This window comes from Silurus meridionalis, chromosome 1 (assembly GCF_014805685.1).
Source record: "Silurus meridionalis isolate SWU-2019-XX chromosome 1, ASM1480568v1, whole genome shotgun sequence".
Classification (NCBI taxonomy): Eukaryota; Metazoa; Chordata; class Actinopteri; order Siluriformes; family Siluridae; genus Silurus; species Silurus meridionalis.
Window position 1 is genome coordinate 27111856 of NC_060884.1, and position 12062 is coordinate 27123917.

At 36.7% G+C, this 12062-nt stretch overlaps 1 long non-coding RNA gene across 1 annotated transcript in view; it reads left to right on the top strand.

The window, feature by feature from the left end:
• Window positions 1-11425, top strand: part of LOC124388858 — a 20615-nt gene extending 9190 nt beyond the window's left edge. The window contains exons 3-5 of the long non-coding RNA XR_006926475.1: window positions 3348-3477; window positions 10583-10684; window positions 10813-11425. This is a non-coding gene — a long non-coding RNA (uncharacterized LOC124388858). The remainder of the gene's footprint in view (window positions 1-3347; window positions 3478-10582; window positions 10685-10812) is intronic.
• The last annotated feature ends 637 nt before the right edge of the window (window positions 11426-12062 follow it).

Genomic DNA, 12062 nt, shown 5'->3' on the forward strand with positions numbered 1-12062 from the left:
ACTGATATGATTATCAAGTCCACTATTTATTTAGGAGCTGACTGGCTTTGACAATTATGTACTTCCTTAATGCATAGTCTCTGCTCTTAGACATCCATCATCATTGATTCTTCATGCTCTCAGATGCATAATGGCTGTTGTTTCATTGAATGGAATCAATCAATTCTTTCTTTTTACAAAGGTGAATTTGCTGGAGTAAGAATAGCAGCTCACAGGGGGAACATAATCAGACTTTCAGCTTGTTGAAAGTTATTGAGAGTGAATTTTTTGTGTTACCTAATTACATAAATATTTCATATATATATATATATATATATATATATATATATATATATATATATATATATATATATATATATTCACTATATATGTTTCGATTCCAATATTTAATTATCTCATTGTGATTAATCACAACTAAATGTACCTTAAATTAATCATTTTAAAGTTTTTAATACTCTAATCAACAAATATTAAATATAAATATACAAATATTATTAGTGAAACCAAATTTGACATAAAGCAAGATATTTTTGTAAATGTTTAAAAGTAATGGTGGCGTTTTAAATTACGGAAATCATCAGGACACTAAACAGAACTTAAAAAAAAAATACATTTAGAACAGATAAAAATGTGTGATTAATTTGCGATTAATCATGAGATACCTCATAGCAATCATGCGATTAATCACAATTAAATATTTTGACCAATTGACAGCCCTTGGTCGCCCATGACCCTGTCGCTGGTACACCACTGTTCCACCACTGTTCCTTCCTTGGACCATTTTTGATAGATACTGACTACTGCAGACCAGGAACAGCCCACAATAGCTGCAGTATTGGAGATGCTCTGACCCAGTCGTCTAGCATCACAATTTATCCTTACGCCTGCCCATTTTTCCTTCTTCTAACACGTACATTTTAAAGACAAAATGTTCACTTGCTGTCTAATATATCCACCCACTAACAGACACACACATTATTTCTTTACCACTTGGATGAAGTGGATGGACGTTAGAAGTGTAATCCTATTAGAAGTGAATAAAGTGGCTTTTTTTCTTTTTTAGTTCTGTTTGTTTGTGCTTCATTTTCTTTTTAATTACAACAGAGCTTTTTTTTTTACATTCATAGCATTTGGTAGACATCCTTATCTAGTGTGACATAATTATTTCATTACAACTAAACACTTGAGGTTTAAGAGTCTTGCTCAAGGGTCCAGCAGCAGTTTGTTGGTTTGGTGTTTAAACTTCAATCACAAGTTTAAAGTCTTCACCGTTGAGCTTCCACGTAATCTTTTTGAAAAATGCAGCGTGACATCAGACAGTTTTTACCCTCTTGACCAGATCAAAAGTAAGCAAGAAAAATAACTACATGTGGGGTCCATAGCATTTTTGAGAAAATATAAGAAAATTCAGACATGTTGAATAAGAAATATATATTCCATATCCAATATTTCAAAGAATATAATGTGTTTGTGATGTGCTGTACCACATTAACTATAGCTGAATACCATCCTACAAAATCACACAAGCACCACATTCGTTCTAGACCTTCTACCTCCAAAACTACAGAGAAAACAAAACAGCCTTCACATTACCGGTACCTATGTTTAATGCAATGTTTATTTTTTACATCAAATCGTGATAACAAGCGAAGCTACTTAGTTATCCAGTGCTGAATCCAGTAACTGTATAATCCAGTGCTTTATACACTTAGGCCACTCATTTGCATAAGATGACTATTAGAGTCCTCAGGCTCATTTAATTCCATTTTACCCAGAAACATGCCTGAACGAAAAAACAAACAAACAAAAAACCCCATCTCTAATAATGATGCACATTAATGGCCTAAATCCTGAGACACCTGGGGGTTTTATTGAATTATTATTCAAACTCCAAAATCAAACATGCTGCTTTTTAAAATGTTATTACAAACATTAAACCTAATCAGAAAAGGTTTTTTTTTCTATCATTAATATTAAACACAGCTATAGAAAAATGTAACTGATGCTATTTCAATGATTGTATCAAATTTCTTTTACACTTGTCCAACACCTAGAAAGTTCACTGACCTTTAGCATAGGATTTTACTGCTTAATTAGTGTTCTCATATGATGCACTTCACTTCACTGCATTTCACAAGTTTTACTTTGTAGATTTGCTGCATGATGAGGTAAAGTGCAGTGAGGTTGAAAAAAAATCTAACAAGTTTAATAAGAATAAACAAGACTTTTATTTTCCTGTACAAGATTTTTACGTTAAGTAATTATAGAGCACTACTTTGCACACTGACTTGCTAGACTTCGCAGTCTATTCTTCCAAAAATAAACTTTTGTACTTTTCTGAGCCATACAAGTAGATGTGTAAAAAAAAAAAAAATGAATTAAAAGCAAAACAGAGCTTGACCTCAGAATGCTAATCTTTATTTTGTTTTATTTTCTCATGTATTTATTTATTTATTTATATAAAATTATGGAGCGTTACGTTTCATCTTTCCTCTGAGGCGAAAAAAGTCCGTCTGGAGCGCTTATGTAAACTTGGAACACGATCGATTTGAGGACTTCAGGATGAACTCGAAAAAAAGAACAGAAGTGCAACAGAAAAACAACTTCTCCTGAGCACATTAAAAACTTCTTCCCTTTCCTCTCTCAAATCAAGTTATGAAGCTGAAAAGCTGGTTAAAATTCACCCAAATGTTTCAACCTCCTATTGATCTCAGATGATGCATGAGAGAGCGGTGACCGGAGTTTGACTCCTGAGCTGTCTGCCTGCGTGTAACATTGATTCGAGAGGGAGATGGCTAAGCAGAGCTAGCTTGGTGGAAGTGATGATGGAGGGAAAGGCTGGGTGAGAAGGGGAGGAGTGCAATGTATACGAGCAGCATTCGCAGACCTCGGAGGGATTGTTGACGAGCTTGTGACAAACTGCTGTGGTCTCGTAGGGAATAATTAAAATCATGAAGTAAGAGTGAAGCCGTCACCATAACAGAGAAGCTGCTCGCCAGACAATGGGCTCCTTCTGATGAAAGACAAAGACTTGTGCAGGACTTTGATAACGGCACGGTTTAGAGGCAGCTGACCCAGAAAATGCGTTCACACACTCCTCTGCTGTATGAGACGGGGGAAGGGGGCCTCTTATCCTCTCTCTCTCTCTCTCTCTCTCTCGCTGTCTATCTATCTTACACACACACAAACAACTGGCTTTAATAGCATGGCTAATAAGCGAGGCATCTGTCTACTCCTATCATCACAGCACACGACTCCCAAATCAACTCCACACGCGCAAATACACATGGGAGCGTGAAAGCCTGAATATTATTTAAATCTGTCCTCTCTCCCTGCTCTATTTATAGCAGATACCCCATGATGAGGGTTACTTGGAAGTCCATCCAGTCTCCAGGCAATTCATCTACTACTACGATGAATCAGATTGTCATATATTTATCAGAAACCACCTAAATTAGGCCTCTGGACATCATTCAGGTAAGCCCTGGAATGATAAATGGATTAAGGACTTCTTAAAAATGATGACCGTAGAGATAACTGCTTAGTTTGTTCATTTATTTGGCATGAATAAAGCCTCAATTTATCTAATTACAAATTAATGTTTAGTTTTGTTTTTACGCTGGGAATTTGATCCTAATCTGGATTTGATAAAATACGATTTTGGAACATGTTCTGCTAATAAATAGATAAATAAATACACTTGATCAGTAGGATTATGATGGATCTATTGTTAGACTTCATATTTTGCCATTTACATTTTTGATGAATTCTCTTTCCATTGGCAAAAACAAAATCAATAAAATCTATAATACTTTTCTTAAACCAAATTTTTTTTTTAAATGCATACATTATATAGATATAATAATCCTATTGGTTATATTGTAGTCTCATAATAAGCAGCTTTGGAAATTAGATTATCCCTTTAGATTATCCCTTTGTACCATGATTATGGTGCAAACCATCACTGGTTCATGATGTTGGTGTTGAAATGGAATGTACCAAGAATTCGAACAAAAAAACTTATAAAATAAAGGCAATGACATTCAAATCATGTCATCGCTAATTAAATGCTCATTACCTGCTCCTGTTTTGTCAATGATGCAGTTTTCTACACTAAAAACCTGCGTTATCCTGATCAACGTTGTGGTGTTTTCGGAACATATACCGAGGGTGTGATGTTTCCACAAACTTATTTGAACACTTATTCATACCTGGGGCAGGTAAAGATAGACAATCTACCTCCTAGGAGAAAACTATTGAATGCAGAGGAAACCCAGACAGAGACTGAACAAGTGTAGATCCTCACAGACACACTATATACTAAAATTTTACTTATATGGAAATTTGCACGTGTATAAAGGTTTTTCCTGCTTAGACATCTCAGAATATAAATATTTTTTGAATATTGCAGTCACTTCTCAGAACCAGTCAAACACTTTGATTTAATTCTTTGTCTGGAATCAATAAGATAAAGACAAACAGCTTTTTCATTCTAGAAACGTCATGAAAAAGTCCTGGATTCCCTTTAAATCTTCTCTAAAATGCGGTGTTGAAATAAGTGTTTGATTGACACGGTGCTGACCCGCAACTGCAAATAGTTTCGTTTTTACGTAAAAGCCTCACACAGGTTTGCACAGTCCCATCTTTATCTGTTCACTTTATTTTCCCTCCAGAGATAGTGAAAGAAGGCCAATTCCCTTCGTTGTGCAGCGTTTCCCCTGCGGCCAGTGATAACAGTGGAACGTTGCCATCACTAATCCCCTCTAGTTCAACATTTTGGCCGCTTTTGTATCTGATTGAGAAATAATTACCTTCCAAATAATAACCCGTTGTGGATTTCTCTGGCCTTGGTGACTTCTGAGCCTCCCTAATTTGTGGTTAAGGCAACAGCAGAAGTTCACATTATGCATCATGGAATAGTCTGAGATGGATCCTTGGCTAAATCAAAGCTTTCTAATTTGAATATGTGCAGGAAAAATGCCAAAGAATGCATGTGAAAACGTATTTTTTTAATAAGATTCAGAGGATTGACTTAATTTAGATCATTCATCTTTACTAAGCACTTTATCCAGTTCATGGTTAAGATGTCTTTCCTAGAAACACTGTTCCTGAGGCAGGAATAAACCCTGCAGGACACACCAGTCTGTCACAAAGCAGGAGGCAATTCATTTACATTTACTTCTTTGGTAAATGCTTTAATGGACGTAATTTACAAAGATGATGAGTAAATAAAGGTTATAGGCCCAGCATTGGCAGCTTGATGATTTGATGTCCAACCCTTTAAAGAGTACAGTGACTTTGTACTTATAAATATGAGCAGATAACATGCAGGATGTATTGATAAATATTAACAAAATAAGCCTATAATTAGCCTATTATAAGTAATAAAATGGAGAAAATAGTATTTAAACACTACAAATTCCCACTATTAGTGCTTTGTTGCAAAGCTGTTGCTGACAAATACAGCTTTGAGATGTCTATGGTAAGATGCAATTAGATGCAATTTCTTTCAGTATTGTGGTTCAATTTTGCCCAATTTCTCTTGGTAAATTGTCTTCAATTCCCTAAGGTTGTGAGGGTCAATTTGAAAATCCTCCAGAAATGAAGTCAGGAGATTGGCGAGGCCATGTAAGCGTCTTAACCCTCTTCTTTATATGAACCAGTCTTGATTTATATTGGTTGTATGTTTGGCTCTCATCTAATGTGTCCCGGTACATCACTCCTATCATGTTTCCTTTCAGGGCGTTTAATGCTCTAGTACCATCTGCAAAGAAGCAATATGAAGCTCTCACTTCTATTCTTTTATCCAACTCTTTTCTCCCCCAAACAAATGATAAGTTCATTGTCAGGGTTATTTTTTCTATTTTGTCTAAACAGAGTACAGTATCGTTTTCCAGAAACGTTTTGATTTGTCTACATGCATGCGTACAGTTTTTATGTTTCTATTTTGGGTATAGCTGTGCCGAAATCTACGTACATTTTTAAGTGTATATTTATAGCTACCAGTTGTGGATGAATTACACACACCAGATACACTAGATAAAATATTACTCCAATAGAAATAAAAGTGTTACCTTTGAACATTTACACGAGTAAAAGTACAAAAGTGTTTGCTGTAACTGTATTTAAGTATCCAAATACTATTATTTATTATGGCTATGATTTGCTATTATCATTTTTGTCACACGACTCATGATGTTTCTCTTTCAGCACACAATCTATTAATAGAATGATATTATTAAACATTATCAAACACTAAATAATATCTATTTAGATTATCATGAGCCCAAAACCTTGAAGCTGAACAAATTACTTCAGAACTAAATAAAGTAACAAGATTCGAGAGCAGGCAGTTTCGGTTTTAAGGTTTATTTAAGTGTAAGTGAAATAAAAACTTGGATTTCAGTCAAAAGTTAAAAACAGACATCCTGATTGGTGTCTTGCTACGTGTTTGACCAGTTACATTTTTATCCAATTATAAATTAAAAAAAACAAATGACTGATTTTGCAATATGTGGTAAGATATTTGACTTTGAAATGTAGTCAAGTTAAAGTAAAATGATCCCCATACTTCAGTAAAGTATAGACAGACAAAAAAGCTACTTATGCACAGAAACAAATTACATTTACTTAGTTACTGTCCACCACTAATAGATACAAAGACAAGACATTGTGTGTAAATATGAAATGGATATAATGATTGCCTAAACACATTTTCCTCTTGCCCATGGCATCACATGCACAGCCCACCATTGCCCAAGACCAAGTTCAAGTTCGAATTCATTTCTATTGCGCTTTTCACAATGAACATCGTCTCAAAGCAGCTTTACAGAATTTAAGAAATAAAGTGAAAGATGTGTATTTATCCCTGATGAGCAAGTCTGGGTGACTGTGGCAAGGAAAAACTCTCTAGATGAATGAGGAAGAAACCTTGAGAGGAACCAGACTCAAAAGGGGAACCCATCCTCATTTGGGTGACCAAGAAAGATCACCCGTGGATCACCATATATCGTCTTCACACAATACTTCCCCTATGAACAGCCCGTCAGCATTAATTTGAGATGGCAGTGTGTTGAAGCGGCAGTTTTTCATCCAGATCAGATTCCTTGGGCTGGGTTTGTATATTCATGGCAAGACATGCTGTAACAAAATTTTTATGTGGTTTGATTTACATTTGGCAGTATGAAAACTACTGATATAGTCAAACTGAGAAGCATGATATTGTATCGTTTGGATCGCAGTATGAGACAGGAGATTTCCTATTTGAACACAGTGAATGTGCATAGATGTATTGTTAGTGCGCTATTGTTGCTGTGCATCCAATTACTGCGGAAGTCACCATCAATTCCCCCTGAATAAGACGCAGAGTCAAAACAATAGTACTTTCTATGCATTATTGAGTGAAGAGCTGTGAAGCTGTTCAATATTTCAAGCAAGGTGCAAGTTAACTGCAGGTTTAGCGATGGAAGACTTTGCTCATATAAAAACTGCTTGAATAGCTGGCACTGCAGTAAAGCACAGAACAATGATTATGGAGGTATATTTCAGAAAGATTCCTTTAATTTTAAGTGTATTTATATTTATGTTCAATGGATGTACATCATTTTGTTCTTTGTTCCTGAATTTTGGCAAAAAAATGAATGTGAATTTGTCATGTATTGCACTTGGAAGCAAATCATTTTCAATCAATACCCAACAGACATCAACAGCTGAAAATCTTCTTTTCTGATGCTTTTGTCAGGCCTGTAATTAAAACCATTTTCTGTCCTAGCTGTTTGTGAAAAGGAGGCTGGGATTGAAATAACAGATTGAATAACTACACATAAAGTGTCAGCAGGCTAGTTTATCATTTAGTCTTTAAAATGCTAATTGCAATGTGATCAAAAACTAATGCAGATGACCCACGCAGCACAATCCTTTTCTAATTAGGACCCTAGAGTAAGTCGACTGCAAAAAAATCCTGTTTGAATTATTGCTAAGAATTATGCTCAAAATAATGAGGTCACCTAAAAAAAACCAGCATGCTGAAGTAAAACCCAGGAGGATCTGAAGAAAATACTGAGTCAAGGCAAGAAAAGGAGTATAGTGAAAACTTTATCCTTATCTTTCTCCTGCCTCACTCCCAATCCTCCTAAAACCCCACAGATTGACATGTACAAGCATTGGGATTTTTCTGACTTTTCCCTTTCTTCCCATCCAGAGAACTCCCACTGGGACTGATCAGAGTTAGACCAGACCAGTAGACTCACCAGATGTAGCCTACAAAGTTCTTTCTTCTGTCCTCTGGCTTTTCTGACTCCAACTCACAGAGTTTACACGTAGTGATGAACTGAATTCATGCACTGCTATGTGGCAGGAAGACGGCCAATCCACCACTAGCAATCTGCCAGCACTTTTCAAAGGGTTGAACTCGAGTTGACCGTGGCCCCAGACTGCTAGCTGTCTGGCCCTTGGGGGCTTTGGGATCCTGGAGTGCTTTATAGCAAGGGACTCTTGCACCAAGCCTGGCAGGGTGCCGCTACTCCTACTGCTATTGAGCCGAAAGCCAGACAGAAGCAATGACATAAAAAAATCATCACAGGGATGAATTGTGTACCCCTTCATTTCATCCACCCAGACTCGCCTTATGCAGGGTTACCTGTGCAACTTCTCTCAGCTTAGACAAGGCAAAGGGGATTGTTGAGAGGGAGGGCAAACCCAACAAGGGGGTAGAAGGAAGTTTGGCTCATTCTGTCTCTATGTGCCTGTTATCTGTCTTCATAAAAGTTTCATGTGTTTTGGTTGAATTGACCTAAAGTCAGTTAGAGCAAAAAGTTATACAACTAATGAGGGAGGATTTAGTGACAAAAAACCCTGGCCAACAGGAGGTGCTCTTCCACCCACCACCCAGCTACAGTGGGAGTCTCCATGTCCTCTGTATGAACCTTGATTAAACGTGATGTTAGGATGGCGCATCCTTGAAACAAATTATTCTACATTTATGCAGCTGGCTTCATTAGTATGATCAGAGAATCATATCATGTCTGCACAAAGCAAAGCTACTAATGAGCAAAATCTATGAATTGATTTACTGGCCATCAAAGACTCTTCTTATCTCCACTTCTGCATTGCTATACTATAATGATTTTTTTTGGAATAATTTTATATATATATATATATATATATATATATAAAAAGGGTAACAAAATTATGGATTGCCAAAGCTTACTGATGTTCATGGGGAGTGAAGGCTTGCCCATCCCACAAAACAGCTACTGTAGCACAAATTGCTATAAAAGTTATCGCTGGCTCTGATAGAAAAGTATCAGAACACACAGTGCATCACAGCTTGATATATTAAGACTCATAGCTGCAGCTCATTAAGGGTACCCATGCTGACCCCTGTCTACCGCAGAAAGCTCCTACACTGGGCACATACGCTTATATGTTATATATACTATATATATATATATAATATATATTCATATATTTCCCCTATATCCATTCTTTGATCTCAAACCCAAACATTTTCAGTGTATAAAAATTAAAATTAAAATATTATTTCAGTTGCTTCAGATTCACTGTTCTTGAATAAAATTAGTGGAACCCTAAACAGTTCCAAGATTTAATAAATTCAGGCTGTCAGGCCCCAACATCTGTGCCACACTGAGTTACTTAAGATTTTTTATTTTATATGTATTTCTCTCTCTCTCTCTCTCTCTCTCTCTCTCTCTCTCTCTCTCTCTCTCTCTCTATATATATTTACATACAGTACAGACCAAAAGTTTGGACACACCTTCTCATTCAAAGAGTTTTCTTTATTTTCATGACTATGAAAATTGTAGATTCACACTGAAGGCATCAAAACTATGAATGAACACGTGGAATTATATATGTAATTATATACATAACAAAAAAGTGTGAAACAACTGAAAAATGTCATATTCTAGGTTCTTCAAAGTAGCCACCTTTTGCTTTGATTACTGCTTTGCACACTCTTGGCATTCTCTTGATGAGCTTCAAGAGGTAGTCACCTGAAATGGTCTTCCAACAGTCTTGAAGCAGTTCCCTGAGAGATGCTTGGCACTTGTTGGCCCTTCTGCGGTCCAGCTCACCCCTAAACCATCTCGATTGGGTTCAGGTCCGGTGACTGTGAAGGCCAGGTCATCTGGCGCAGCACCCCATCACTCTCCTTCTTGGTCAAATAGCCCTTGATGCCTTCAGTGTGACTCTACAATTTTCATAGTCATGAAAATAAAGAAAACTCTGTGAATGAGAAGGTGTGTCCAAACTTTTGGTCTGTACTGTATATATATATTTATATTTATATATTGCATATTATATAATGCAATTTAATTTACAGAAAAATAAGTGTCCTGCAAATGCTTTCACGTTATTTGATGTAGTGGATAAAACCATCTGTCATATTAGATGAAATGCTATGCTTTTGAATCCTGAGTAGAAATTGATATTGCACCATATGGCATAAAATCATTTCACCAAACTATTAATTAATTCCATCATTAGGAGGCAATTACACAAACCTGCTTCATGATGACATTTTTGTATTAGTAATCAGATTCACAGATTCATCTGTCACCAGGTTAAACCACAGTGCGGGGCAGGTCCTAAACCTATACGACAAATAATAAAGTTCAGCCCTTATTCTGCAGTGACGTGCTACATTACACCAACCAGGATTAGAGTAAGTAAATATACAATTTAAAGTATTTTAATATTGAGGTATATCACTGTGCACTGAGTTGAAATCCAAACAGTGCCACTTCTATCAGCAGTCCTTGCAAACATATTGTCTGTCATGCTCTAATTTAGTGGAAAGAGTGGCTTGGTTCCTGTCTTCCTGCTGATATGACAGAAGACAACTGAGGTTTCTGCTAGGCCATGTGCACCCGGTGAGTGACAGTTGAGAATGATCCATAGGCGTCATGCTATAACTGGTATGTGCAGGTATGACACCTATAAGGTGGTAGCTTAGTGTTTAACATGTTGGACCTCCGATCAGAAGGTCATAAGTTCAAATTTTAGCACCACCAAGCTGCCACTGTTGGACCTTGAGCACTTTAACTGCTTGGTTGTATGAATGAGATAAATGTAAGTTGCTCTGGATAAGTGTGTCTGTCAAATGCCAGAAATGTAAATATGAAAACACTTGCAGCATGTGGGCCAAATGCTGTAACTGTAAACAAAACTAACCTACAGTAAGTAAAAAAATTGCATCACTTAATGGAGTACAGATGATTGGCAAATTAAAGGATATGAATGTGTCAGGTCATGTTCAAAGGATAAAATTGAACACGCTTCTGCCAAAAAATATTTCCTCAGATGGTGTTTTGATGGTTTTGATTGACAAATGGCTACAAAATCTCCCGTAGATGTTCAGTTGAGATCTGCTGAGAGTATAAAATGTACAGTACAGACCAAAAGTTTGGACACACCTTCTCATTCAAAGAGTTTTCTTTATTTTCATGACTATGAAAATTGTAGATTCACACTGAAGGCATCAAAACTATGAATCAACACATGTGGAATTATATATGGAATTATATACATAACAAAAAAGTGTGAAACAACTGAAAAATGTAATATTCTAGGTTCTTCAAAGTAGCCACCTTTTGCTTTGATTACTGCTTTGCACACTCTTGGCATTCTCTTGATGAGCTTCAAGAGGTAGTCACCTGAAATGGTCTTCCAACAGTCTTGAAGGAGTTCCCCGAGAGATGCTTGGCACTTGTTGGCCCTTTTGCCTTCACTCTGCGATCCAGCTCACCCCTAAACCATCTCGATTGGGTTCAGGTCCGGTGACTGTGGAGGCCAGGTCATCTGGCGCAGCACCCCATCACTCTCCTTCTTGGTCAAATAGCCCTTGATGCCTTCAGTGTGACTCCACAATTTTCATAGTCATGAAAATAAAGAAAACTCTTTGAATGAGAAGGTGTGTCCAAACTTTTGGTCTGTACTGTATGTATGCACATTATTTTCACCTTAATCAAACCATTCAGTCAGCAGTCTTGTCCTGCATATGGGGGTTTGATCATCTTGGAAGAAACCACACCCATTAGAAT